Here is a 27,269-nt window from a genome sequence, read left to right as displayed (position 1 = left end):
ATGATTTGAAAAGATTTAATTTTCTTCCTGCTTGTTTTCCACTCTGCTGTCTAGTGAGGGGGAAAATTGTCCTTATTAGAGAGGTTAGAAGTGGAGAAACTCCAAATGAGTCCCCAGCCTCTTCTGTGTGGTGAATATGAGACTGTTCCTTAGCAAAGTCTTCGTGGCCTCGGCACCAAAAGGGAAGTGTTCTCACTGTTCATCAGACCATCAGTCTCTGCACCTGCTCCCTTCTGCTGCTGCCTCCTTGGCCCTGTCTTTGCATTAATAGTTCTCAGGCAGGTAAGAACCCAGAGTGAAGAAACACTTTTATTTTCCTCTCCAAAGACCTGCCCTCGGGGCCTGCCCATTGGTCCAGAACCTTAAGCTAAATAGCATCTTATATCTGGCTAAGTGGGCTCAAGCCATGGTTCCTTAGTTTTATTTAGATTAGAACAACTCATGTCTGCTCAGCCCCCAGAGATGCTCAGCCTACACTCTACAGTAGGAACTCCTATTTCCAGATGTCTTATACGTGTTAGTCTCTCCTTCCTTCCTAACCACCCTGGGCTTAAGCCTCCTATTCATCCACTTCACTCCCCACCCTGCACTGAAGGCTTCCTTCTCAAAGGGACGTTGGTGAGTAGCCCCTAGACAGAGATACTCTACTCTGGAACCAGACCTAGTTGTTAAACACCAGCATCCACCCCTGCCCCCATTTTCCACAAGTGAGGTACTTCCTGCCAAGGCCTTTTTCCTTCCCTCTTACTGGCCTGGAAGTGTTAAGTTCCAAGACAGAACAAAAACTGAGAACCTTTTACTGCTTAAAGGCTACAAACCTGGAGGACAGTCTTAAAAGATAGGAATGTAGAGCCACATCATTCACCAGGAATGTTCTGAGACTCATCAGAGGATGGCAGAAGCACCAGAGAGTTTGTGGCGAAAAGGTAGAAAGCGGGTGTCCTTTAACTGGCCTCCTCATTGATAGCCAATCATAATTATGAGTGTAGTTTCATCATTTTGACTGGGTGGCAGGAATACCTATGAAACATAAAGCCGTCGTGTTGTTTTATTCCAGTCCCCCAAGCAGTAAGGAGGCAACTAGCATTTGGTATCACTGAACACATACTGCATGTTCCACTCATGCCTCCAAGTGACCCATTGCTACTGTTCACGCTGGGCTAGTATGAAGTCTAGGGCCTCAGTACCTGGGTCTAGGCAGTTTGGAAAGAGCCTGAGAGCAGTGCCTTCCTTTCTTCAAAGTACTCACTAAAGGATGACTGTCAGAAAAGGAAGTAAGGAGCAGCTCCAGGGACTTCAGATCACCCCATCGTCCCCAGTCAGACCCTGCCCCATACCCTATAGTCCAGCAGGCCCTGTCTTTAAAACAGGGAATGAACCTGAGCACTCATCTAGAGCTAGTGTGTCAGCAAGCTCAGGCACCACATGCCATATCAGATGGGAAAAGAGTTCAAGTTAGCAAGCGAACAAGCAAATTCAATAGTCAGATAGATTAGATTATACTTGATGCTGCCTCTGGGTTTTACAAATCTGGATCACCAAATTTATGTTTGCAGCAAATGGGAAATGATCAACCACATTGTGAAAAGGAAGATTTTGCTGTCATATCATACATCCCACATGGGAGCTTTCTGCAGAAGTTGGGGTTGAAGGAGGTTGAAAGGCAGACAGCAGGGCAACTGGCAAGGCTGCCTGGGAGGAGCTCTGCAATGACATGGATTTTGGACCATTTGAGAACAGAGAAGAGAAGAGATAGCAGGGGAAGGAAATCACCCTACTTACAGAACACATAGAAATCCAGCAAGGTCTTGAAATGCTCCAGACCCTAGAGTCACTTAAGTTAGGGAAACTCAGTGATATTTTCTTTGACAGAATGAGCTTCTGTGGGCTCGTGGGGCCAAATGCTCTTGATTGCTTAAAATATGAAAAATTACCAATGGATTCCTTGCAAAGCCATGAAGAGGGAACCTTCTGAGCCCCTTGGTTACTTTGGACTATGGACCCCAGATTCTAGTCTTGATCCCTTTTAGGTCAGGAGAAGGCAGTTTAGGAAATACACATACACACACACACACACACACACACACACACACACACAAAAGCAAAAACAATTATCGATGTTTTCTTTCTCCTCCCATCTGTAACGCTGGGTGACTTGATTTTACTGCCATCGTTATCCCTATTTGAAGGCAGAGGGCTGTCTTGCTACCCAAAGAGAACATTTATTGATTTGGGTTTTTTCCCATTTTTACAATGCATCTTTATCGCCCAAATGGCCTTTCTGAAGATGGTTCTGAATCTGCCTTGTTGAAATTTGGAATTACACCTGTGTTGGACAAAGTAGGAGCACAAATCTTTCTCTTCCTCATTTGTTTGTTGTTGTCAGTTAACTCAGACTGAGTATTCAGAGTGTTGATTATCACTTTATTCATAGTTTCAGAAATCTCTAGACTGGGCACAAGTATAAGATTTAATAGCTTGACATGTAAGACAGAAATATAATTCTAGCTTTGGTGGTTCATAAAGCATGAGGCTTAAATGCTATAATTGGTGCAGGGCTCAGCACAGAGTCAATTATAATCTGGCCAGGTTTTCTTGTGGAGGAGGAAGGGTAGGAGAGAGCCCCACATTTTCTCACTGTCAGTGATGCTAAGGGGTTAGAGTGAGGGTGAGGCTGGGCAGGGAAGAGTCTGCACATTTTTCAGCAAAAAAGTAATAATAGTAGGCTGTGGGGGTAAAATCACTAAAATCTTGTTGAGGGAAAGTTAGTGAAAGAGTGTGTGTGTGTGTGTGTGTGTGTGTTTGAAGGGATGATCTGTGTGCTAGAAATAAGCACGAGGAGAAACAGCTGGCTTGAGGGATGTGTAGCATGAATGGGAAGGTGAAGGGGATGTTTGATGCTACATAAGAGGCCAGGAAGTCAAAGGAAAGCAATGCCTATACATAGGGGTAAAGGCTCAGACAGATTTAGTTGTGCAACCTTAGATTAGAAATTTTGCCCTTTGGACCTCAGTTTTCCCTGTTTGTAAAATAGTGGAGTTGAACTAGATGTTTCTAAAATGATGTTCCAGCTGAGACTTTTTGTGACAGTTCTACAAATTACAAACATCATCACCATTATTGCAGCAAACACACATGCATTTATACCTGTATGCACTTTTGGTTTTGCCTTCCTAGAAGATGACAAATCACAGATCCTGATCAATTAAAAATCAATCTTCAGGTGGGGAGAGAGCTAGTTGAGAGAGTGCAACTATAGATGACCTGGGTTAAAACCCAGGACTCTGAGATTCTCCTTGGTGACCATGGCTGGGTAACTTCCTTTCTTTTCCATTTTCTCATCTGGAAAATCAGGATATGAATCCCCATTTCTACCTCATCATGTTTCAAAGAGGGTTAATTAATCCATCATGTGCATTATGTGCTCAAGAATTTACTATTTTTCAGACATTTTCTAGTAAAACATTGGAGATTGTATGTCCATTTGTTTTGTACACATGGAGCAGTGTTTGGTACACATCATAAAATTGAAAATGCAGTTTACATTCTGAACTCAAAGAATTACACCATCCTCACTGATGTTTACAATAGGTCCCAATTTGGTTTCCTTGACAAATTTTATATATGTATGGCTTTGATTCTCTCTCTCGCCCTAGGATTTTGTGAGGGAAGAAATGTAAGTGAATCCTCATTGAACTCTTGTCCTTTAAATCCATTCTTTCCCACCTCAGTTCATGTGGAATTGAATGTTACCTCTTGCTTGGAGTCTTACAGAGAGTTTTTGGTGCATGTCAGTGTCCTCTTCACTCCCTGACTTTTCGAGTAACATTTCTCAGGGGCAAATTAACTCTGCTAGGACGATCTGCTTGCAGCTTCAACAAAGCCTTTATCAGGTATCTTTGGCCAAGGAGTTGACTGATCCTGACTTTGTGAGTCCTAGAGATCTTTTCACAAAGCTTCTCTCATCTTTCTGACTCTGGTTTCCTTAAATGTGTCATCCAGAATTTAGATTAAGGATTGATAAAGTTTTTTTGTAAGGGGTCAGGTAGTAAATATTTTAAGCTTTGCAGATCATATGTTCTCCATCTCAACTACTCAACTCTGCCTTTATAGTACGAAAGCAGCCATAGATAATATGGGTGGGGCTATGTTCCAGTAAAACTTTATGGGCACTAAAATTTGAATTTTATTTAATTTTCACATTCTACTAAATACTATTTTTCCTTATTTTATTTTTATTTTTTTATTTCAGCTTATTATGGGGGTACAAAAGTTCAGGTTATATATATTGCCCATGTACCGCCCATCCCCCCGAGTCAGAGCTTCAAGCGTGTCCATTCCCCAACAGTGCGCATCGCACTCATCATGTAGTTATATCCCCATCCCCTCCCCCCACACCACATCTCCCTGAGTCAGCATCTTCAAGCGTGACCATTCCCCAGACGGTGCACAACGCACTCATCATGTAGGTATACATCCATCCCCTCCCCCCACCCCCCACCTCAGTCTGATACCCAATTGGTGTCATTCCCAAATGTGCATTTAGGTGATGATCAGGGAAACCAATTTGCTGGTGAGTACATGTGGTGCTTTTTTTTCCATTCTTGGGATACTTCACTTAATAGAATGGGTTCCAACTCTCTCCAGGAGAACCAAAGAGATGCCATATCACCGTTATTTCTTATAGCTGAGTAATACTCCATGGTATACATATACCACAATTTACTAATCCATTCATGAATTGATGGGCATTTGGGTTGTTTCCACATCTTTGCAATTGCGAATTGTGCTGCTATAAACATTCGGGTACAGGTGTCTTTGTCATAGAATGACTTTTGTTCCTTTGGGTAGATGCCCAGTAATGAGATTGCTGGATCAAATGGTAGGTCTACTTGAATATGTTTAAGGTATCTCCATAATGCTTTCCATAGGGGTTGCACTAGTTTGCAGTCCCACCAGCAGTGTATGAGTGTTCCTGTCTCTCCGCATCCACGCCAACATGTGTTGTTTTGGGACTTTTTGATAAAGGCCATTCTCACTGGAGTTAAGTGATATCTCATTGTGGTTTTGATTTTCATTTCCCTGATTATTACGGATGTTGAGCATTTTTTCATATGTTTGTTAGCCATTCTTATATCTAGGTCTAGTAGGATTCGGCTGGGAATCTATCTGGGGCAGGGCGTTTTTTTGTTGGGAGATTTTTTTATTGCTGTTTCAATCTCACTCCTCATTATTGGTCTGTTTAGGATTTCTATTTCTTCCTGATTCAGGATCGGGTGGTTGTCTGTTTCTAAGAATTTATCCATTTCCTCTAGGTTTTCTAGTTTGTGTAGAGGTTTTCATAGTAGGCACAGATGATATTTTGTATTTCTGTAGTATGAGTTGTAATGTCTCCTTTTTCATTTCTGATTGAGTGAGCTTATTTAAGTCCTTTCTCTTCTATTTCTGGTTAATAAGGCTAGGGGTCTATCAATTTTATTTGTCTTTTCAAAGAACCAACTTTTATTTTGTTGATCTTTTGTATTGTTTCTCTGGTTTCCATTTTGTTTAGTTCTGCTCTGGGCTTTGTTATTTCTTTCCTTCTGCTAGCTTTGGGTTCAGTTTGTTCTTCTTTTTCTATTAATAGTTCCTTGAGGTGTGACATTAAATTCTTAATTTGTGGTCTTTCTGTCTTTTTGATGTAAGCATTTGAGGCTATGAACTTTCCCCTTAGCACTGCTTTTTCTGTATCCCATAGATTTTGGAAGCTTGTATTGCCTTTGCCATTCAAATCGAAAAATCTTTTTATTTCCATCTTGATTTCATCAAGAACCCAAGGATTGTTCAGCATCAGGTTGTTTAATTTCCATGTATTTGTGTAGTTTTTAGAGTTCCTCTTGGAATTGATTTCTAGTTTGATTCCACTGTAGTCTGAGAAGATACATGGTATGAATACAAGTTTTTTAAATTTGCTGAGACTTGTTTTGTATCCTAACATATGATCTGTCTTAGAAAATGTCCCATGTGCTGATGAGAAGAATGTATATTCTGCAGTTTTGGGGTAGAATGTTCTGTAAATGTCTGTTAGGTCCATTTTTTCTGCAGTCCCATTTAAGTACAGAGTTTCTTTGTTGATCTTCTGCCTCGATGATCTGTCTAGCTCTGTCAGTGCAGTGTTAAAGACCCTGGCTACTATGATGTTGCTGTTTATTTCTTTCCTTAGATACAGTAGAATTTGCTTTATGAATATGGGAGCTCCAATGTTAGGTGCCTATATATTTAAGTTTGTTATATTTTCTTGTTAAATTGATCCCTTTATCATTATGTAATGACCATCTTTGTCTTTTTTTTTACCATTTGTGATTTAAAGTCTATTTTATCTGCCATGGGAATAGCTACTCCTGCTTGCTTTTGATTTCCATTTGCATGGAATATTTATTTCCATTCCTTTACCTTTAGTCTATAAGAATCTTTGTGAGTTAAATGGGTTTCTTGGAGGCAGTGTATATTTGGCTTGTGTTTTTTTAATCCATTCAGCCAATCTACATCTTTTAAGAGGAGCATTATGACCATTCACACTCAATGTTAGTATTGGTATGTGAGATAATGTTCTGGTCATCATTTTGATTGTTACCTAATTGCTTTGTTCTCTCCCTTGTGTTACTGTTTTATAAGAGCTGTGAGTTCTAACTTTTGGGTGTTTCTGCACTCTTGTGTATCAATTGTTCTGTTCCATGTATAGAACACTTTTAAGCACTTCTTGTAGGGCAGGTCTAGTGGTGACAAATTCCCTTAGTGTTTGCTTGTCTGGGAAAGACTTTTGATTTTTTTTAAACCATTTAAAAGCATAAAAATCATTCTCAGCTCTTAACTACTTCTCACAGAAACAAGTAGTAGGCTGGATTTGGCTTGTGGACTATAGTTTGTTGACCCGTGCTTCAGATCATCATTCCTGCACTTGCAAATCTTCATAGTAAATTTTATTCTTTCCAGTCTCCTGGTATCTTAGTAACTCTCTAGATTATCTAATTTTTAAAATTCTTCCCTATTGGCCAAAGTTTGCATATCTTGCTTATACAGAATACCTTGTCTAGTGGCCTCTTGCTCCTAAACTTTTACACTAAACAGGAGAAAAAAATAAATCTAGAAATGCTGGAAAAGGATATTTTTTTTCCTGATGATCTAGTAGATCACTCCCCCTTGCAATACTCAGAGAAGAAATTGAAAACATTTCGTACATTTTCTAGACATTTGTACTGTAAGCATATGGATAACTATGAAATATATATGAATGAGTTTTGCTGGATACCACATATATTCCACATGGTAAAGAGGAAGGGCTTTGGGGATGATCTGGTACCAAGTGTTACAGTAAAATTTTGTCTCATAGAAAGTAAGGGCCAGGTGGCCAACTGAGTTGTGGATCTGCCATATATCACCTCATGATTCTCTTTCTTCAAATACTTCCCAGCTGAATTCTGGACCTCCCCATAACAAGACTAGACCACAGGCTTGCAGAATAAATAATTTAGCTCTGTAACTCATTGCATTTGGTACCCATCCAAGTCTCTGTCAGTGCCAAATTTGGAAGCCTAGCCAAGCATTTGCCATTGCTACTTTATAGCACCCTGTGCCTGCTTATTTATAATCTGTGCATTTTATGAAACAAGGATTAATAAGAATTTGCCATTGCACTTGCACCATAATGTAAATAGCTATAATGTTTACATACCCTTTGTCACTTGCAAGATACTTTGAGTCTATTGCCTCCTTCCACCATGCCTTACCAATTTTCCAGTTCCTTATCATTTTTGGTGCCTGTCTATATTCTGCAGCCAGAAGCTTCTTCAGCCCCTCAAGAGAATCTCTTAGTGACTGGAAAACTCGGGGAAGTTCATTTTTGCAGTTAGCTGCTATTGCAAGGATAAGTGTTAGACCCACTTTCTCTTTAGAGATAGGAGGTATGTCTTACTTCTCTGGGCTCTAGTCCCAGGGCAAGAAACACACTGCCCCTCAGAATGGCTGAACTGTATGAAAAACCATCATTGTAACAAAAAAGCAATATCTTCAGTCTTGATAGCCATGTGTGCATACTTCTAGAACCTGTTATTCAGGTGTTCGTGCTCGTTCCCAGTCGTTTCATAGCTAGGCATCTGTTTTCAGCATTTCAAGGAGGCTAGTGAGCTTTGTACATGCAAACCTGACAGAAAATTGAACTAGGATTGAGAGATTGGGAGGTAAATGACTACCAGTCCATACTGTGACTACCGAGGTGCCCCAGGGAAATCATTACACCTCCTGGCTAGACTAGTGTCTATCTCTACAGAGCACCTCATAAGAACAGGCCTCGTAGTAATCTCCTCATGCATTCAGTCAGTAAACATTAACTGAGTGCTTATTACATGCAGGGTATTGGGTTGACATACTAAAGATACAGAGCCTGCTTCAAGGAGCTTATAGTCTAGTGATCATAAATGTGGCTAACTTTAAATCTCTTCAGTAGATGAAAGGTCACCATATCCACTCTCCATTTTAACTTCACAACCACCAGAGAGAGAAGGCGAGTTCATTCTCTTGATTTTACAAAATATGAGCAAACTGAGGCTTTGTCTATTAATCTACAGGTAGTAAGTGATATAGCTGGAATTTGAATCCATGTCTTCTGGAGTCAAAAAAAGCATTCACTCTGCTACACCACACCTGCCCCCCCAAATACATAAATATACTATAAATAAGGGGAAAACAAGAAAGTCAACAGTGAAGAGGAACAACCAAGTCAAATATGAGAGAAGAAGTTGAGAAAGACATAAATACTGTAGGGAGATACCGAGGAGCCACTGAATAGCACTAACATCACAAGGAGCTTGTCTTCCTAAGAAAGCCCCCAAAACTTAAAACGGCTTATAGTTCATCAGCAACATTCTTCATTAGATATGGCGAGGGACATACTGGCCATAGTCCTTCTACCAACTCATACTCTTCAGAGGGAAAGTTCTGATTTGATGAAACCAGGCCTGGTAGTTCTTAATTCACACAACCATAGAACAGGAGGCACAACTTAATACATGTGCTCGTGAGACTTTTGCTAAAGGCAGAGCACAGAGACAGGATGTATGGAAATAAATGGTAGACTCATGGTTCCTTGGCTCTTTACTTTGAGCCTTCTCAGAGAAGCATGCCACAGAGTGTTTTCCATGGTGCCAAGAGAAAGAGAAATTGATTTCCCTTTTCATTGTTATCGGAAAACAGAATATCTTTTCAGACAGAACTAAAAAGTCACAGAGACAATGTTTTGTTTTCCTATAGCAGGGTTCTAAAATTCCGTTCTTCCTTCCTCTCCTGGGACACTTCATTGTGTGAATGAACGCTTGATTTCCTTGTGGTATCTGGATGTGGGCCCTGGAGACTGGTCTTCTCACAGTTCCTTAAGGTAGATAAGCACATTCCTACAGATCACAAGCTTGTTTACTTTCAGGACAGTTGATTTAGTCACAGGTTCTTTAATGAAGAGATTTAAAAGATTTTCAGTGTTCAGAATCACAGGATCTTTAAATGGTGATAACCTCTTAAGAAGTGAAGAAAGAGAATTTGGAAATCTAAAAATCTGGTGAAGCCATTTCATGGATGAGGAAACTGAGGCCCAGAGAGAGTAAATGACTTTTCCAGGTTTGTGTTACATATAAATGGAAGAAATGAGGGCCTCCTTACCATTTCTTGTTTCCCATCTTAGGAACTCACCTACCTCAAAGACGATCAGAAGAGCCACCAAAGTTGTTACCTTAGAACCCCCAAGAATTATGTGAAGCAGCATAGTAAACATTTAGCACAGCCCTTGGCTCTCAAAAGTGCTCAGTCCTTGTTAGTCCTCTCTGACTCTGCCACTGTGTGAGACCATCTTCTGTAACTATATGTGTCTTCTCTCCTAGCAGGGGAGTAAGTAATAACAGTAGTCTGTTGTGGGAGGGCTCTGTAAGACATTTCTTGGTGTGAGGATTCTTGCAAGTTATTTGTGTGTATGTGTATGAGATGAGTTTTTTTTTTTTTAGGGAGAGTTTTCATAGCTTTCATGTGGGTCTCAGAGGCTCTATAACCCAGAGAAGATTATAGAACACTGGTCTAGTCTTTGATAAGGACTTTATAAACGCATAAGGGAGTATCCTGAATACAATGGTATCCAACATGGCTATTTGATGACTGACACTTTTCCCACATAGCATACATTTGTTCAATAGTCAGTGCTTATTGTGTACACTGGACCTCTACCAGGCACAGAGATAAGAGATGCGAGATAACAACAAAAAATATTTATTGAGCCCTCAGTATGCATTAGATGCTTTATAGACATTTTCTCATTCAATCCTCACTACAACCCTATGATGTAAGTATTATTGTTACCCTCAATTTACAAAATGGGGGAACTGAGGCACAGAAGAGATAAGCAATTTACCCAAAGTCATACAACTAGTTAGTGGCTGTTGGGTGAATGTGACACACAGTTATCAACATAACAAAGTGAGGTCAGTGCTGTACTGGAAGTTAAGGGGACAATCCTCTGAGCAAATAGAATGAGAAAATGAGTTATTTTACCTGGAAGCTTTGGGAAGACTTCACAGAAGAGTTAAGGGTTGCTCTGGGTCTTGAGGGATGCATAAGAGTTTGCCAGATACAAAAAGGTAGGAAGAGAACTTCAGGAATTGAGAACAGACTGAGCAAAGACAGGGTGGTGTGAAAGCAGAAGACTTATTTAGAGAACACTGTGGAATCTGGAGGTCATTGTGGGGAACCTTGTCAGATGTAGCAAACCTTTTGGCAGGCCTTCAGTTGGCCTTTTATGCCAGGCTCACTCCCCATGCTGAACTGTTCATAGCTGCCCTATGCTAGTCTCTGGGCTTTTTGGAAACAGGCTACTGTCCAGGTAGTAGAACAAGATGCAATGCAAAAGCACCAGATGGGACTCTGGCTCTGCCACCAACTTGCCACATGGCCTTAGGCATGTTTCCTTCCCTCTCTACACATTAAAATCTCTATCTGAACAATAAAATGGTTGGACTATACAATCTTGAAGATTTTAGCAATAAATATATAACAATCTAAATCTTCAATAATAATTTTTAATAGTAAATATCTAAAATTTTATAGATACTCCAGATGTGCCCATTGGCCAGTTGTTCACTTTGCATGCATCGTCCTTGGGAAACAGGTAGACCTGAGTTCAATCCTTAGCTCCAAGACTTAATAGATCATGTAACTTCTCGAGCAAATCACTTAACTTCTCTGTGCCTCTGTGAGGACAATAATAGCTCACAGGGCTATTGTAAGAACTAAATGATGTTTAATACAGCTCCTGGTGCCTAATAAGTTTTGGCTCCTTCTCCTGGAGTGAAGCATTGGTCATAGACACACATATACTTATGGTGTTCCCTGGAGAAGCAGAAAGAAAAGATGAGAGATGGTACCTGTGGTAGATCCCTGAGTAAAAGAGACCTTAGATTGGTGTAAGATTCCCAGCCAAGCACTTCTCTTCAGTGTTACTTAATTAGGAACCAGAAAGGCCAATTGTGTTTGTAGGAGAATGTAGCAAAGATTAATCTCTTCTTCTTTCCTCTTTGCTTCCCAAGACACTGTGAATAAGATTCCCCAGTCAGCTCAGCCAGCACGTGTTCATTGCCTCTCCTGGATTCCAGGATTTGATCTTGAAGGTGTCAGAGCTATCTGTGTATCTTTTTCCCCAACAGGATGGGTCTGGCCTCCCCAGCAAATTCAAGTCCCAAGCCACAGGCCAGGAGAAAGGTCATAAATTATCCTCCATGTTCTTCAGCCATTAGTTTCTCTTGTCCAGCCAGAGGCGTGTCTGGAAGTATACTGAGGCCAGATTCAATAGAAACCTGAGCCAACACCTGTGTAAATAATTTTTAAGGCTTCTTTTCCTGAAGCCGGATGGATATTTTTAAAACCAAGCCAGATTATCTTTTATCTAGAGTACTGTCTCCTACATTCCTAGTGCTTTGGACCTCTTGGAGGAATGTGGTTTGGTTGTAGTGATACTGTTTTGTTTGACTGTTTTAGGGGGAGGGGAATTACTTTCAAAAACAGGGTAATGTCTTGGTATGGCCTATGACTCTACCGTGTTTAAAATGAAACTCTGGCAATGTACTGGAATTCATTCTGCTTCCCATAGACTGTCTTTATATCCCTCCATACCCACCCATTCTCCAATTTTGACCCTTTTAAAAAGCAGCCAACCAAAACCAGCAGGTATGTACTGCTTATCTCTGACTCCTATATGAACCACTTTCAGCTATAGCCCAAACCCCATGTGAGGAGAGGGAGTTAAGACCCTGCCAAGGGCCCTCAGGGCCCATCAATAAGCGGATATCCAGTCCTTGAGGTCCCTGAGCTATATGCTCAGCTTCAGAGTATAGACAGGGTTGGTCCTTCGTTTGTGTTGCTTATGACCAAATTCCATCTACTTCCCATTCTCCTGCATGGCCTCTTCCATCACCCCACCTGTGTAGCCTCCTTGACTCCCCCAGAAACCCTTCTGTAGCCCATGTCACTTGGAAAGAGTTTTCTGTCTCTTTTGCAATTTGACTAGGACTATCCAGCAAGTTTTAGATTATGGTTCCATGGGGTAGGGAAAAAAAGCAGAGATGGAGTAGGAAACAAAAGAAAGGGGTGTGGAGATGTGGAATGATTTCTCACCTACCTAGTGAGTCCTACAGAGATATTCAAGTTCTCCCTACCCAGCAGTCTTACTGATGTAGGGGTAACAGACTTGATCTTGAGTCTAGTATTTGTTAACTGTTTGACCTTGGGAAAATGATATCATCTCTGAGGCTTAGTTTTCTTATCTGTAAAATGGGGTCCAGAGAATTTATAAGTGTAACATGAGATAAGGCAACTTGAAATTTCCTAGCATAATGCCAGATTTTTGAAAATAAAATGAACCAAACACTGTTGATAGTGCTTCCTAGTGCACAAATGAGAAATCAGCCCCCATCAAATTACAGCACATGTCCAGGGCTCCAATAATGTTACTGTAGAAATGCTAGTGTGAATCAAATAATTAATCTATTATTTACATGAATAATTTGATAGTAATTATTTGCAGACATGGATAGTTTTGCAGCCTTATAGATGAGTCCATTTCCAAGTGCCAAAAATTAAAGAAAGTTGGCTAAAATGATGGCAAGGTGGCAGCACAGAGCTCTCTGGGCCCTGGACTCTGTTCCCTAGTTACAGAGAACTCCAGACTATTGCCATTTGTATTGTCATGGTCCAGTGACAAGGAAGAAGGTCTGGAGGTTAGTAGCTTTGACTCATTTTTTTTTAATGAGCATGTTTTATGTCAGACCTTGTGTGGACCCAGAGATGAGTGTGAGCCAGCTGTGTGCTTAGGGAGCTTCTACTCTGGTGGGCCTGCCTTTCAAGGTCAGCTGCAGCTTAAACATTGCACAGAATATGTGTGTATGTGCAGCAGAAACAATGTGGTGGGGCATAGGGATGTGCTCCACCACATTGTTTCTGCTGCACATACATACATATATAAATCTATAGGCATAGCCCTCCCCTCCTTTTCAAGGCTGAGGGACAACCCTGACCAAGGCCAGCACAGTTTGAAGGACCTATCCCCATCAGCAGCTGTGGAAGCCTTAACAACAACAGCAACAAAAAACGATGATGATGGTGATGATGATAATAGTCATAACACCCAAAGTTGCTGAACATTTTCTGTGTTAGGCACTACACTAAGTGCTTACTTACTCATTACAACAACCATGTAAGGTAGTAGATACTCTTACTACTACGCTTATTTTACAAATGAGGAAACTGAGGCACAGAAGACTGAGAAAACAGGAAGGCAGCTAATTCACCTCAGTTCCAAAACACCAAGTATATGTTATATGTCATGCCTTGTGCTGGGTGCTGAGGAGAGAAAGATGAGTAAAGCACAGTTTCAGTCCAGTGGGAGCAACCAACAGCATACACTGAGGCAGGTATATTCCAGGCCTTCTGCTTGATGCTGGGAACTCAGTGATGAATGAGACAAGTCCTCTCAAAGATCTCAGAGTTTAGTAGCAGATATTGATGTGGAAACAAAAATTAAATACTTCTGTGATAAGAGACATAAGTATAAAATGGGGAGGGAGGGGCAAGATGGTGGATGAGAAAAACTGCCAGCCAGAGTGTCTATGCAAGAAAGACAGATTTTAGAAGAAAGTGAAAAAATAAAATAAACAGGAAGACAAACATAGATCGAATGAGGGCCGGAAGGAAGGATGCCTGAAAATACAGGAGACTCCATAGGAAGAAGTTGCGGAGAAGAACTGGAAGGAGAAATGCCCCTGAGAGGCTTGGAGACCAGCAACAAGGGTAGGTGGAGCAGTTAAATTTCCCCTCCCTTTCATCTCGGACTGCTGGTGAGCTCCTGATCAGTTGGAGAGACCCAAAAAGCTTCTGCACAGCCAAAGAAACTATCACGACAGCAAACAACCTATAGAATGGGAGAAAATATTCGCATGTTACACATCTGATAAAGGGCTGATAACTAGAATCTATATAGAACTCAGGAAAATAAGCAAGAAAAAATCAAACAACCCTATCAAAAAGTGGGCAAAGGACATGAACAAAACTTTTCAAAAGAAGATAGACTAATGGCCAACAAATATATGAAAACATGCTCCACATCTGTAATCATCAGGGAAATGCAAATCAAAACCGCAATGAGATGTCACTTATCTCCAGTGAGAATAGCCTTTATCGAAAAGTCCCAAAACAATAAATGTTGGCATAGATTTGGAGAGATAGGGACAGTCATACACTGCTGGTGGGACTGCAAACTAGTACAACCTCTGTGGAAAGTAATATGGAGATACCTCAAAGAGATACAAGTAAAACTACCATTTGATCCAGCAATGCCATTACTGAGCATCTACCCAAAAGAACAAAAGACATTCTATAAAAAAGACATCTGCACTAGAATGTTTATAGCAGCACAATTCACAATTGCAAAGATGTGTGGAAACAACCCAAGTGAGCATCAGTACATGAGTGGATTAATAAAATGTGGTATATGTATACCATGGAGTTCTATTCAGCCACAAAAAACAATGGTGATCTAATACCTCCTGTATTATCCTAGATAGAACTGGAACCCATTCTACTAAGTGAAGTATCCCAAAAATGGAAAAGCAAGCACCATATGTGCTTACCATCAAATTGGTATTAAAGGATCAACATTTATGTGCACATAGAGTAATAACATTCATTGGATGTCAGGCAGATGGGAGGGGGAGAAGGGATGGGTATATACACACCTAATGGGTGCAGTGTGCACCGTCTGGGGGGTGGACACCCTTGAAGCTCTGACTTGGGTGGGGCAAGGGCAATATACGTAACCTGAATATTGGTACCCCCATAATATGCTGATATAAAAAAAGAAAAAAAGAAAAAGGGGAAAACAACAAAATGGAAGAGATTATGTGGCAACTGATTGGTTTAAATCAAAGCCCAGAAGAAACATTATTGAGAATTATAGAGAAACTAATTGATTTAAATCAAAGCCCAAAAGAAACTGTGCTTTTGAATTTTATTTTAGCTCAGTTGATATTTTTTCATTTTTTATTCTATCCCTAAAATGGATGATCATTATTTGTTTCCCACTCAAGGATACCAGAATACTTCCAGAGGCTATACTACAACACAAACTATTCCTTTATCCCAATGCATGCCCACACTTTTCCCCTTCCTCACCTTTACTTAGGCTATCTCTTCTGCCTCAAGTGCTTTTTTTCCACAACTCCATATTCTTAAGTCCTACCTTCCTTCAAGGCTCCATTCAAATGCTTCCTCCTCCATGAAGCTTCTACCCCATCGAAAGGTACCCCACCCTCTCCTGTTCTCCCATAGTACTTCATGGGTGTCTCTCTGTGGTTCTTACCACTTCTTGCTTTATCTTTTAGTAATGCACTTACTGATCTTTTTCCTCCACTATATTCAGCTCTTTAGTGGAAGTCTCTTTGCTGAAACCAGGATTTTCTTTTAAACACATTGAAAACCTCTTCTGGAGTGTACTGTGTCTGGTGGGCTTCACCTTTTAATCTTAAACATGTGGAATGACATCACCTATCTGGAGGTTTACGCTTTCTACTAGTGGCTTTTTAAAAGCCCACCACCCTAGCACATCCTGACACCACCCTAACACAACAGCTGATTAAAATATATCCTCATTTCCTTTAGGTCCACCCCTCATGCATGCATAATTTATAGAATCTTCATTTTGTTTTGTTTTTTCTCATGCCTCTATTGTTGCAGGTTTAGATTGTTTCCATATACTTAGGTCGTATTCATTTACATTACTTTTTTTCTTTTTAAAATTTCTTTAGGATCATTATCCATCAGTGGAAATACTGGGTCAAAGGCAGGAGTTAAGGGTGGGAGCATGGTACCATGGACAGCCAATCATGTGTTATGACTTAAGAATTTTTGAAAGGCCCTTCTACCTGAAAGTATCTTGTTACCCATGATCTGTTACAATGTCTGAAACTCCCACCATATGTGGAATTGTTTTGGAAAGCTTTGCCTCCTGAGATGCATTCAGCCATCATCAGGGAATAATATTGTGCATTAGATTGTCATCATGTCCCTTAGCAAGACTCTGGAGGAATTGGAACACCAATATCACATTTTAAAAGGGGTAAGGGATTCAGGACAGGTTCTGAAGAGGAGGTGCTTATCCGGAATAGGAAGGCTTAGATAGAGCATCAAAGCCACAAGCTCTGAGGAGCCAGGGGTCAAATGAAAGCATTGAGCACTTGTTAAGACGAAAGAACAGAAGGGGAAGAAGGAAGCAGAGGAAGAGGTTATAGAGAGAAATTAACAGCTTTCACCCATTTATTAATAACTTGGAATTGTGTTTTGGCTGTGAGTACAACAGAAGCAGCAAGACCACTTTATTATTTTTTATTTTTTTTACAAACGAGGTCTTGCTATGTTACCCAGACTGAAGTGTGTGGCTCTTCACAGGTGTAACCATAGCGCACTGCAGCCTCGAACTTCTGGGCTCAAGAGATCCTCCTGCCTCAGCCTCCTTAGTAACTGGGACTACAGGTGCTCAGTGAGCACTTTAAACTAGGTAGAGATGTGTGAGTTCTGAGCAACTAATAGCTGGCTTTAGATTTGTAAGGGTCGAGTCCTGCGGGGACATCCTGGTCCAGCTTCTTTGTCAGCTTCTTTGAATGTCAGAAAACCAGCAGGGGAGGGAGAACTCAGGGCAGCATGGCAGATTCAGCACACATAAGTAGGCTCACACCAGTCATCAGACATGATTATTACTACTGATACGGGGTAAAGGCTAGTTGTCCCTGCTGTGTGATGGGCAGACCTTTAGGAATGGTAGGTGCATGCGGGAAATTGGAAGGAGGCAGGTGGTTATATTTACAATTAATTGACTTCACTGATGAGGTTTGAGGATTATGGCTTCCACATACTCATCTTTTCTTCTTTGAGTGGAGATTGTGAGATCTATTACAGAACTGTAAGTTCTATGTAGAAAAAAATATGCCTCCTATATTAGAATAAAAAATAGAACCCCGTAGGAGAACAAACTGAAGATATAGTACAGAAAATAAAAATAGGATTCTATACCTTAGAATCCCATATAAAACAATGAAGAGCTTTCTTTGAGCATTAGATGCTTTTGCGTAAGGTGACTGACTCTCTTTTGGCCATGTAAACTTGGCCCAGTCTTCACTTGGTAGCCCTTCTTCTTTGTTAACGCATCCACTATGCTCCTATGGGGTGCTAGGGAAATGCCAATAATGTACACACATATCCAATAATAAGAAGGTCACTCTCTACTAGGAAGCCCTTCTATGATGCTGTGAGCATTTGACATCCATTTTTCTAGTAACATCAGTGAGTGACTTGATCCATCCTTGGAACTGAATGTGATCCATATATTGCCTCAAGGAGGCCCTCACTGTTCTAGAAGATATAACTGCAAGTTTGCTGACTCACACCTGGGAATATGTACAGAGAAGTGATCCTGCAGATAAGCCTTCCTCTGACTAACTTCAGAGATTTTTAAAGCAGTTAAGATGTGGTAGAAGGAAAGGGCACTTGGAGTCAGAAAATCTACTTATTAGCTTCGGGCCTTAGGAAATTCATTTGACCTCTCTAAGCCTCAGTTTCTTCATCTATGTAGTGGAAATAGTATAATGGCTGAAAAGATCAAAGGAGATAATGCTTGTGAAAACATTGTGTAAATTAAAAAGTGTCATATGAGTATTAGTTTCTAGAGTCTAGGAGGTCTCCTTACCATTGTACAGGACAATCATGTCTATTTTTAAATTAATAATTATTTCCCTCTGACCACCCCAAAACCCCTGCAAAGAATTTCCTATAGGAGAAACAGCTTTACTTGAAAACCACTTCATTGTTTTCTCTGTACACAGCTTGTTAATACATAAGGCACATTTCCTCCAATCTGCAGTCACACCAGAATGATTACCTCTTTGACATATTTCCCAGGGTTCCTCAAAGTAAATTTTATATATCCCCCCAAAAATAGTATATTGCAGAGATAACCTCCAAATTGAATGATAATATGTCTGACCATTTTTGCCTGATGCAAAAATAGCCAGTTATATAGCTTATAGAAATAATTATTGTCTCCTAGCAAGTGAGTAGCAGTCAGAAAATGACCAAGACAGACCATGGGAAGTGCCTTCCCATTGTAACTCAGCTTTGAGTCTTAGTTGCAAGGTTACTAAACACCTGTTCAGATAAGTTGCAGGGTTTATGGCAAAAGCAAATATTGGTCCAAGAGCAAGCCTTTGTTTCATTGTCTAATGTTTTTAATCCCCAGAAGACATTTTTGATCTGGCATTTGGCAATGGGACAATTTCCTAAGTTGCTGTATGCCATTCGAGGAAGAAAGGTGATATTGTTGGAATGAATTTATTTGTTGTAAGTTATAAATATATGGACTTTTTCAATCCTGTCACCCTCAAAACTTTATCTGTTTTCCCCAGTGAGGCTCTCTCCCCTGCCTTTAATATGCTTGCTTTGAGTTCATAGATGAACATTCCTGCCTGGCTGACACGTGAACTTTGTGAAATTGTTTCCACAGTCTTTTTCTCTCTGTGTTAACTCTTGATACCCAAGCTGCCAGGAGCAGTAATATCTATGGTGGGCTGACACTGAGGTGACAGCAAGCTGAGCTTTGTCCTCTGGCCCCCGCTGACCCATTCCATTTGTTATCAAAGGGGCTCCAATCAGCATTCCACAGAGTGGCCTCACCAAACTCACTGAGACTGAAGGGAAACCAGGATTCTGAACAGCCATTATGAGGAGAAAGAGTGAGACTTAGAGTTTTCAAAATTAGGGTACTCTCTCTGTTGATTTCCTTTAACTCCAGAAAGATACTACCATTATATGTTCTTTAGGAAAACATTGAAACCACATGATCTTCCAGGACCTGGGCTGCTTCTTTAAGAAGCACGTTACAGAGAGCTCTCTTGGCCAACAACATATTAAAAGATCAATCGATCAATCAATTAATCATTCATTCATTCAAATTATATTGAGAATTTTCAATGTGTCAGACAGTGGGACTACAGAAAGGAATATTTCTTACTCTTGTCTCTTTCACAATCTAATGAGAAAGATAGCCACTCTTTCAATTTATAGTGACTTATAACATTTCATACACTGCTGGATATTTTCACATGGTAATAACACAAAGGAAAGAATGAAAAGTGGACAGAGGCCAAGGGATGAGAACTGAGTATGAATATAGCCACTCTCAAGGCTCCATTTTGACATACTGGGATTGCAGTTTCAAAGGGCTATTTTGAAATCCCCTCCCATGGCCCTGCAGATAATAGAATCTTGCTGTCACTAGCAGCGAGAAAATGAGTAATAGAATGAAATGAATGAGATGAGAAATTGGGAAGAGTTAGAGTTCATTTTCTTTTAGCAAAGAGTCTACTTTATGAACCATGGCAGACAAAAAGCACCACTAGACAAAAGAAGGCTAGACATGTGACCCCCAGAAAGTCACTGAGGCTCTCTGGACTTCTGCTTCTGCATCTGTAAAGCTGCTGCTGGGACTTGCCCTTTCTACTTCATGGGTATGTTGTGAGATGATGCATGGGAAGGGATTTGCCAATGGCAACATATCTTACAAATGTATGAGATTGCTAATAGGACTTTATAAAGGTAGACCTGCCTTCATTCATGACCTGGAATGCCTTTAAAAGCCTCTGCATGCTTTTAAATTAGATCATTTATGTTACAATTTACAAACCATTCTTGATTTCTTTTTCTGACTCCTCTCCCAGAGACTAAAAATTACTGGCATCAAAAGGCTCTCTACGATTTTTTAAAAATTGAGATATACTTTATATACCACAATAGTCACTATTTTAAACTGTACAATTCCATGGTTTTTGGTATGTTCAATAAGTTGTACAAACAGCACCACTATTATAATTTCGGGTGGTTTTCCATCACCTTTAAAAGGAATCCTATATTCGTTAGCATTTACTGCCAATTTCCCTCTCTTCCCAGCTCCTGGTAATGGTAATCTACTTTCTGTCTCTATAAATTTGTCAATTGTGGACATCTCATATAAGTGGAACAATGTAATATGTGGCCTTTTCTATCTGGATGCTTTCATTTAGCATAATGTTCATCCATGTCGTAGCATGTACCAGTACTTCATTCATTTTTCTGGCTGAATAATATTCCATTGTGTGGATATGCCACATTTTGTTTATCTATTCATTGGCTGATGTGCATTGGGTTGTTTGCACTCTTGGTCTATTATTAATACTTCCATGAACATTTATATGCAAGTTTTTGTGTGGACATATGTTTTCATTCTCTTGTGTTTGTTCCTAGGAGTCAGTTGCTGGGTCATATGATAACTCTACCTTTAACTTTTTGAGGAATTGCCAAATTATTTTCTTTAGTGATTGCACAATTCCCAACATTTAATAAAGTGAATATCTAAAGTTTCCAGAAAAAAAAATGGAATAGTGTGTGTCCTAGACAAATGGGAAGACAGATGATCTCCCCACCTCACTCAGAATTAAAGTCTTTGATCTATAAATTAATGGACTATCATGAGGTCACAAATAATCTGTGCTGCTCTTGCCCCTCAGACCTCATCTTCTGCCACTTTTCCCCCTGCTGCAGCTGCACTCATCTCTTTGCCAATCCTTGAACATGGTAGGCAGCCCCCCACATCAGGGCCTTTACATTGGCTGTTCCCTCTGCCTGAAATGCTCTTCCCTAATATATCTGTGTGGCTCACTCCCTCACTTCCTTCAAGTTTTTGCCCAGATGTCACTTCAGTGAAGCCTACCCTTATCACTCAATTTAAAATTGCTCTCCTCCACACTCCCTATCCTCTTTACCAATTTTTTTTGTCCATAGCATTTATTGCTTTCTCTCATACTATTTAATTTACTAATTTATTAGGTTTATTGCTTATTGTCTGCTTTTTCCCCTCCTCCACCTCCATACATTAAAATAGATATTCCTCAAAATAGGGATTTTTGATTCTTTGCTCACTAATATATCCCACCAGGCACCTAGAATGCTGCCTGGCGTAGAGTAGATATTTAATAGGAATTTATTGAATGAATGAATGAATGAATTCATGAAAGAATGAGTTTCTTAATTCTACCTAGATTTTTCTTAATATCTTGTCTGTTTTATAGGCATGGAAAGCAGTGTCTAGCATAGATTCTGGCACTTGGTAGGTGTTGAGTAATTTTTCATTGAATCACATAATGAATATTATGCTCATTTCCAACCCTTTATTTATCCAGTATTGTCAGGTAAATGAAAGTTCCACATACATGAACTTTCCCAGATAACTGATCTCCACAACATCTAGGTTTTAATAATTTTATGTATCTCTTAATGAAATAGATAAAATGGTTTTCATGCCTTCCAGAGCTCAACAGTGACAGTAATTTAACATTTTTTGTTGATATTTGAAGTTATGAAAAAAATGATAAGAATAAGAGTCAAAATACCTGGATGTGGTAATAACTTCATCTCTTATTTAACTGTGTGAGCTTAGGCAACTCTGTTAACTATCCTGAGCCTTAGTTTTATCATAGGTAAAATGATAATAATAACTACCTCTAATGGCCCATAGATTAGTGGAGGGTTCAAAGAAGATAACTCATAGGAACACTATAAGTTGTAAAACTATTCACAAATGCAAGTGATATAAATGTTTAGGATTTGGGAAGGGAATATATATGAACTGTTTCTTACGGGTGCGTGTTTAGGAAACGGAGAAGGGGCACACTCAATGTGAGAGTGGCTAAGGCTGAATAACATCAGTATTGCTGTCAGTAGTTGAACATAATCTTACATCCCTGATATTTGAGAGGGGCCTTTTTGAAACTGGAACTTTGCAAGTCTTTTTGCTCTGGATTTTTTAAAAATTATTGATATCTTACTTGTTTTGGAGCCAAGGATGACTCTTCAGTTTTCCAAGAAAATCTCTGTTTCCTTTGTGCTGAAAATGTTCTCTCGAATACCTAAGGACCCATGGGACAGTAAAAGAATAACAGATGAAGGCAGACCTGTTTGTCAGCTGATGTTCCTCAGGTTGGCCAGGGTGGGTTTTTTTGTGTGTTTTTGCTTTTTTTTTTTTTTTTTATCAAGGAAAACCTAGCAACATGTACATTTCAGTTCTTCTGACCTTCTAACTCACAAATAAAAAGGAGTCATTTATTCCTTCTACATTATAGATGAATTTTAATCTGTTACCCATGAGAGGTTTCTTATTTTGTCAGTGATCATTATTTTTGTTCATAAATCAGTTGATATCAACATTTTTGGTGAGAATTCTTTTAGGGAACTCAAGTGCATGGCAGGCACATACATTATCTTTATGGCAAATGGATGGTATAGGTGGACCTTTCTCCATGGGTGAAGTCTCCCTGCCTCCTTAGGCTCTTATGGTTGGAAGGAAAAGCCTAGAAGTGCTTTAACTAAAGTACTCAGCATAGCAACAATGCCCAACTATCTTCCAGATGGCATTTCTCTGGTCACGCCTATTGATCAGTTCCTGCAACTGGTCTAACAGGTAGTAATCACCAAAGGGCAGGCCAAAACAGGGTTAGGGGAGGGAACAGTCAAACCTGTTTGGCTGTCTTAAGGTAGTTGTAAAAAGAAAAACCTTTTTTAGTAGAAAAGAAAAAGAAAAATGGTTAGAGTCAGTGTGTTTCATCAAGGCTGCTTGACTATTTAGGAGGTTTTGATGACCAACGAATCACTTTCACAATCTGTGTCATGTGCCAATCTTGACTCTTTCCAACTTCTGTGCCTTTTTAAATATATCATCCCCTCTGCCTGGAATGCCCTATCAATACTTTGTTCTCTTAGTAAAATTCTGTGTTTCCATCAAGATCGCTCCTGTGAAATACAATTTCTCCTAACTCTTCTTTCATCTCAGGAGTTTAACATTTGCTAGCTGTTAGAATTTCTCTTACTGTACAGATTATTATCATTCTATTATTTTGTTTTCAGATGACATTTTATAACAGCTGTTATCCTCTTTTTCCCAATTCTTTATACACCATCTACATCCTGCCTTTAAAAACTCATTCATCTAGTCCTCTGTTTCTATTTTTCTCTCAATATTTAGTGAAGGCCTGTGTGTGCCAGATATTGTGTTAATTGCTTTCCATACATATTTCATTTAAATATTATGGCAGATCTATGTATTATTATCTTTATTTTACAACAGGCCAAACTAAGGTCAAGAGAAATTGAGTAACTTGCTCCAAGTTGCAGCTAGTAAGAGTTAGAGCAAAGATTTGAATACAAATCTGTCAAACTATAATACCCCATTTCTTCCTGACTATGCTGTACTGGCTCCCCTCTCTTTCTATAGTTTCCACTGACTCCTCTATGAATGTCCTATCTCAATCTTTGGGCACCTTCCTGGGGTTCTCCTAGAATCAGACAGGAATTTTGGCCTCGTAGTTCTCTCGGTCCATCACAGTGTGATTACCTAAGGGGAAGTCACTCAAAACAGTCTTTGGGAGAGACTTGGAGAAGGTGACTATCAAATAATGGGGATGCAGGCTCATATCCACTTCCCCCAGTCAACAGTGCTTCTACCCTCAATGGGTGGATAAGCACTGGGCTCAGCATTGCCTATCCTGTCACTGTCTTCTCCGGCTTTTCTTGAAGCTGTCACACAACTCAATATTTCCTCAATGGGGCCCAGGCTTGGGTTTTTCTTTCTAAATTCTCTTCTCTTGTCTTCTCTTCTCTTCTCTTTTTTCTCTTTTCTTCTCTTCTTTTCTTCCCCTGCCCTTCTCTGCCTCCTCCTTCCGTTCCCTCTTCCCTTTCCCTTCCTATCTCCTCCTCCTCCTCTTCTTCTTCTTTTTTCTTCTTCTTTCTTCTTTCTTCTTCTCCTCCTCCTCCTCCCTCTTCTCTCTCTCTCTTTCTCTCTCTCTGTAATCTTGTCAAGTAGTATGTAAGTGTTGGTAAGGTGCACGCTATAATCATCTTGATAAGTAGCTTTTGAATTTTCAGGAAATCAAATCATAACAGTACCCAGAAGCAGAGCACAATGTGGGCGTGTTTTGGAGCTGCAGATTAAATTTCAGTTTTCAAATTTGATCTCAGATGACTTACTTTAGAACTATATAGGAAGAAATATCTGAATAATTTGATTAAAGCTTTTTATTATGGAGCACTAGATTAAAAAAATCATATTAAGTACAGTCCTTGAGTGTTATACAATAAAGATTTCAGTAGGCACTTCAGCCTTGATCAGGACTTGTTGAGTTTCATGTGATTCCAGGATAATGCACATCATTCTATTAGCTCCTGTTTACCAAGTACCTGAAATTTGCTAGATGCTTCACATATGTTGGTTTTTTTTTTTTCAATTTTTTTTTATTTCACCTTATCATGGGGGTACAAAAGTTTAGGTTATGTATATTTCCCATGCCCCCCCACCCCCCTGAGTCAGAGCTTCAAGCGTGTCCATTCCCCAGAGAGTTGGAACCCATTCTACTAAGTGAAGTATCCCAACATATGTGAATAAGCACATATGTTGTTTTTAATTGTCATAGCTTTGCAAAGGTGGATATTATGATCCCCATTTTACAAACGAGGAGAGAGAATCAGAGAGGTTATGCCATTTGCCCAAATTTATGCTATTTGCCACACCTAGTTAGTGACATTGCTGGGATTCATAGCCCAGTCTCTCTGACTCTTAAGTCAGTGATCCTGCTACCACATCATACTGCTTTGCCAATTAATAAATAGCTAAGGACACCTAACAGAAGTTTTACCATCTATGCCTGATAGTTTCTTAATCTCTGTGTTGAACATTAATTTATTGAGAGATTGTTAAATTCATCTCATCTCACCCCCCCCATCATTTTGTATATGAAGAAATTGAGGCTCAAAGGAAAGCAGCAATTTTCTCAAGGCCTCACAATAAGCCAGTGGAGTCAAGCCATGACCTAGATCTCCTTGCCTCATTTGAGAACTTTCATATACTCATTTGCATTACTACAGCTTTCTATGTATTTATGTTATCTCCCACTGGATTGCAAGCTTCCAAAAGGGAAGTGCTATGATTTTTTTCGCCCCTACAGACTTTGGCACAGGTCTGGACCATTGAGCTTTCATCAGGCATTTGTTAACTGACTAATTGATACTTTTTGGCAATAACAGAGACAACCTTTCAGACCCTGTTAGAAGAGCAGCTTCCCTATTTACACAGTGTGGTGAATACGCAACATATTTGTTGTAAACAGTAACTCTATAAATTGGGAACTAGGACGTGATGGGAACAGCCCTTCTTGGTATTATAGAGTGCAACCCCCTTGCTGTGTAGATGGGGATACTGAAGCCCAGAAAGGGGAAAGGATTTATCTCAAGGTCACAGAGACATTTGTAACAGACCTGGAACTATTTAAATTTATATTTAGAGTAGGCAATACATGTACATGGTAATTTTTTTTTTTACCATATATGTGAGAGTTTATTTCTGGGCTCCTTAATTGAGATTAAAGAACAAAAAATCATTTCTGACCATCCCTCAAATATGCAGTTCCCTTTCTCACAGACAACCATAATTTATTAGTTTCTATGTACCCTGCAGACATAGTATATGCATTTATAAACATATACAAAAATATGTCAATTTTCCCCACACATTTAGTGTTGTTTTGTATTTTTTTTAATTTATAATATATCTTAGAGATTGTTCCATGTCAATATAATAAGACTACTTCTTTTTTGAGACAGGGTCTTGCTCTCTTGCCCAGGATAGAATACCTCATTTTTTAACGGCTGCTATATATGGCTGCATCATAATTTATTAGATTAATCAATCCTCTATTGATGGGCCTTTGTGTTGTTTCCAGTCTTCTGCTATTATAAACAATGTTGCAGTGAATGTCCTTGTATTATGTCATGTCACACATATGCAAACATGTGCTGGGTCAAAACATATATATTTTTTTAATTTTGAAAGCTTTTTCCCAGTTATTTTACACAAAGGTTGTAAGATTATCATGCAAAATTTGGATGTGACGAAATTGATATATGAAATAGTTACTGTTCATTTTACAAAAGGATTATTGTCTTGGCTTTGCATAAGTATTCAACACAGAGATTCTTTAAATGATCAATCCCTACCGTACAATTAAATGAGAATTCAGTTTAAAGAAATGTGATTTGTACACTACTGTTCAGGAACATATCTATTAGGCAAAGCATGTGAAGATGGTAATATGTTTCTAAAATGCAATTGAGTCTATAGAGGTTGTGATTCCAATCATATTACCAAACCCCAGAGGTGCGCCTGGAGGAAAGTGTAGGGAGAAAGGAACAAGGGGGTCAGATCCAGCTAGAAGGGAGTAAAAGCTACCACAAGGGTAGAGCCAGTGGCATGCCGATAAACTGGCTTTCTGTAGGAAGGGTGGTAAGGGCTGATTTGTAGTGTTTGCTGGTCTCCATGATGTAGATATTTCTATCATGGCCAATTTCAAGCTACCAATGTGATGACACTGAATATGAAATTGGAAAAAGATGTTCAGAATTGTTTTTTGTGGTTAGTGCAAGCCAGCTCCAGCACAACACTGGACAGAACCTAAGGAAAGGCAGCTTTAGAACACAACACTTGGGCCTGGCCAAATGTCAGATGACCTTGGCAGAGATGAGCTGGGCTATTCCTCATAGTGTTTTCCTTGGTGGGGTTGGAGCCTGTACTTCTCGCATATGGT

General features: G+C 39.7%; 1 protein-coding gene across 2 annotated transcripts in view; it reads left to right on the top strand.

Moving 5' to 3' along the window:
- The window catches only part of AR (androgen receptor), a 172,590-nt gene that overhangs the window by 94,192 nt on the left and 51,129 nt on the right, over positions 1–27,269 (top strand). The window lies entirely within an intron of this gene.

This window comes from Eulemur rufifrons, chromosome 30 (assembly GCF_041146395.1).
Source record: "Eulemur rufifrons isolate Redbay chromosome 30, OSU_ERuf_1, whole genome shotgun sequence".
Taxonomy (NCBI): domain Eukaryota; kingdom Metazoa; phylum Chordata; class Mammalia; order Primates; family Lemuridae; genus Eulemur; species Eulemur rufifrons.
The sequence above is the reverse complement of the archived record's forward strand: the minus strand, read 5'-3'. Positions and strand labels throughout refer to the sequence as shown.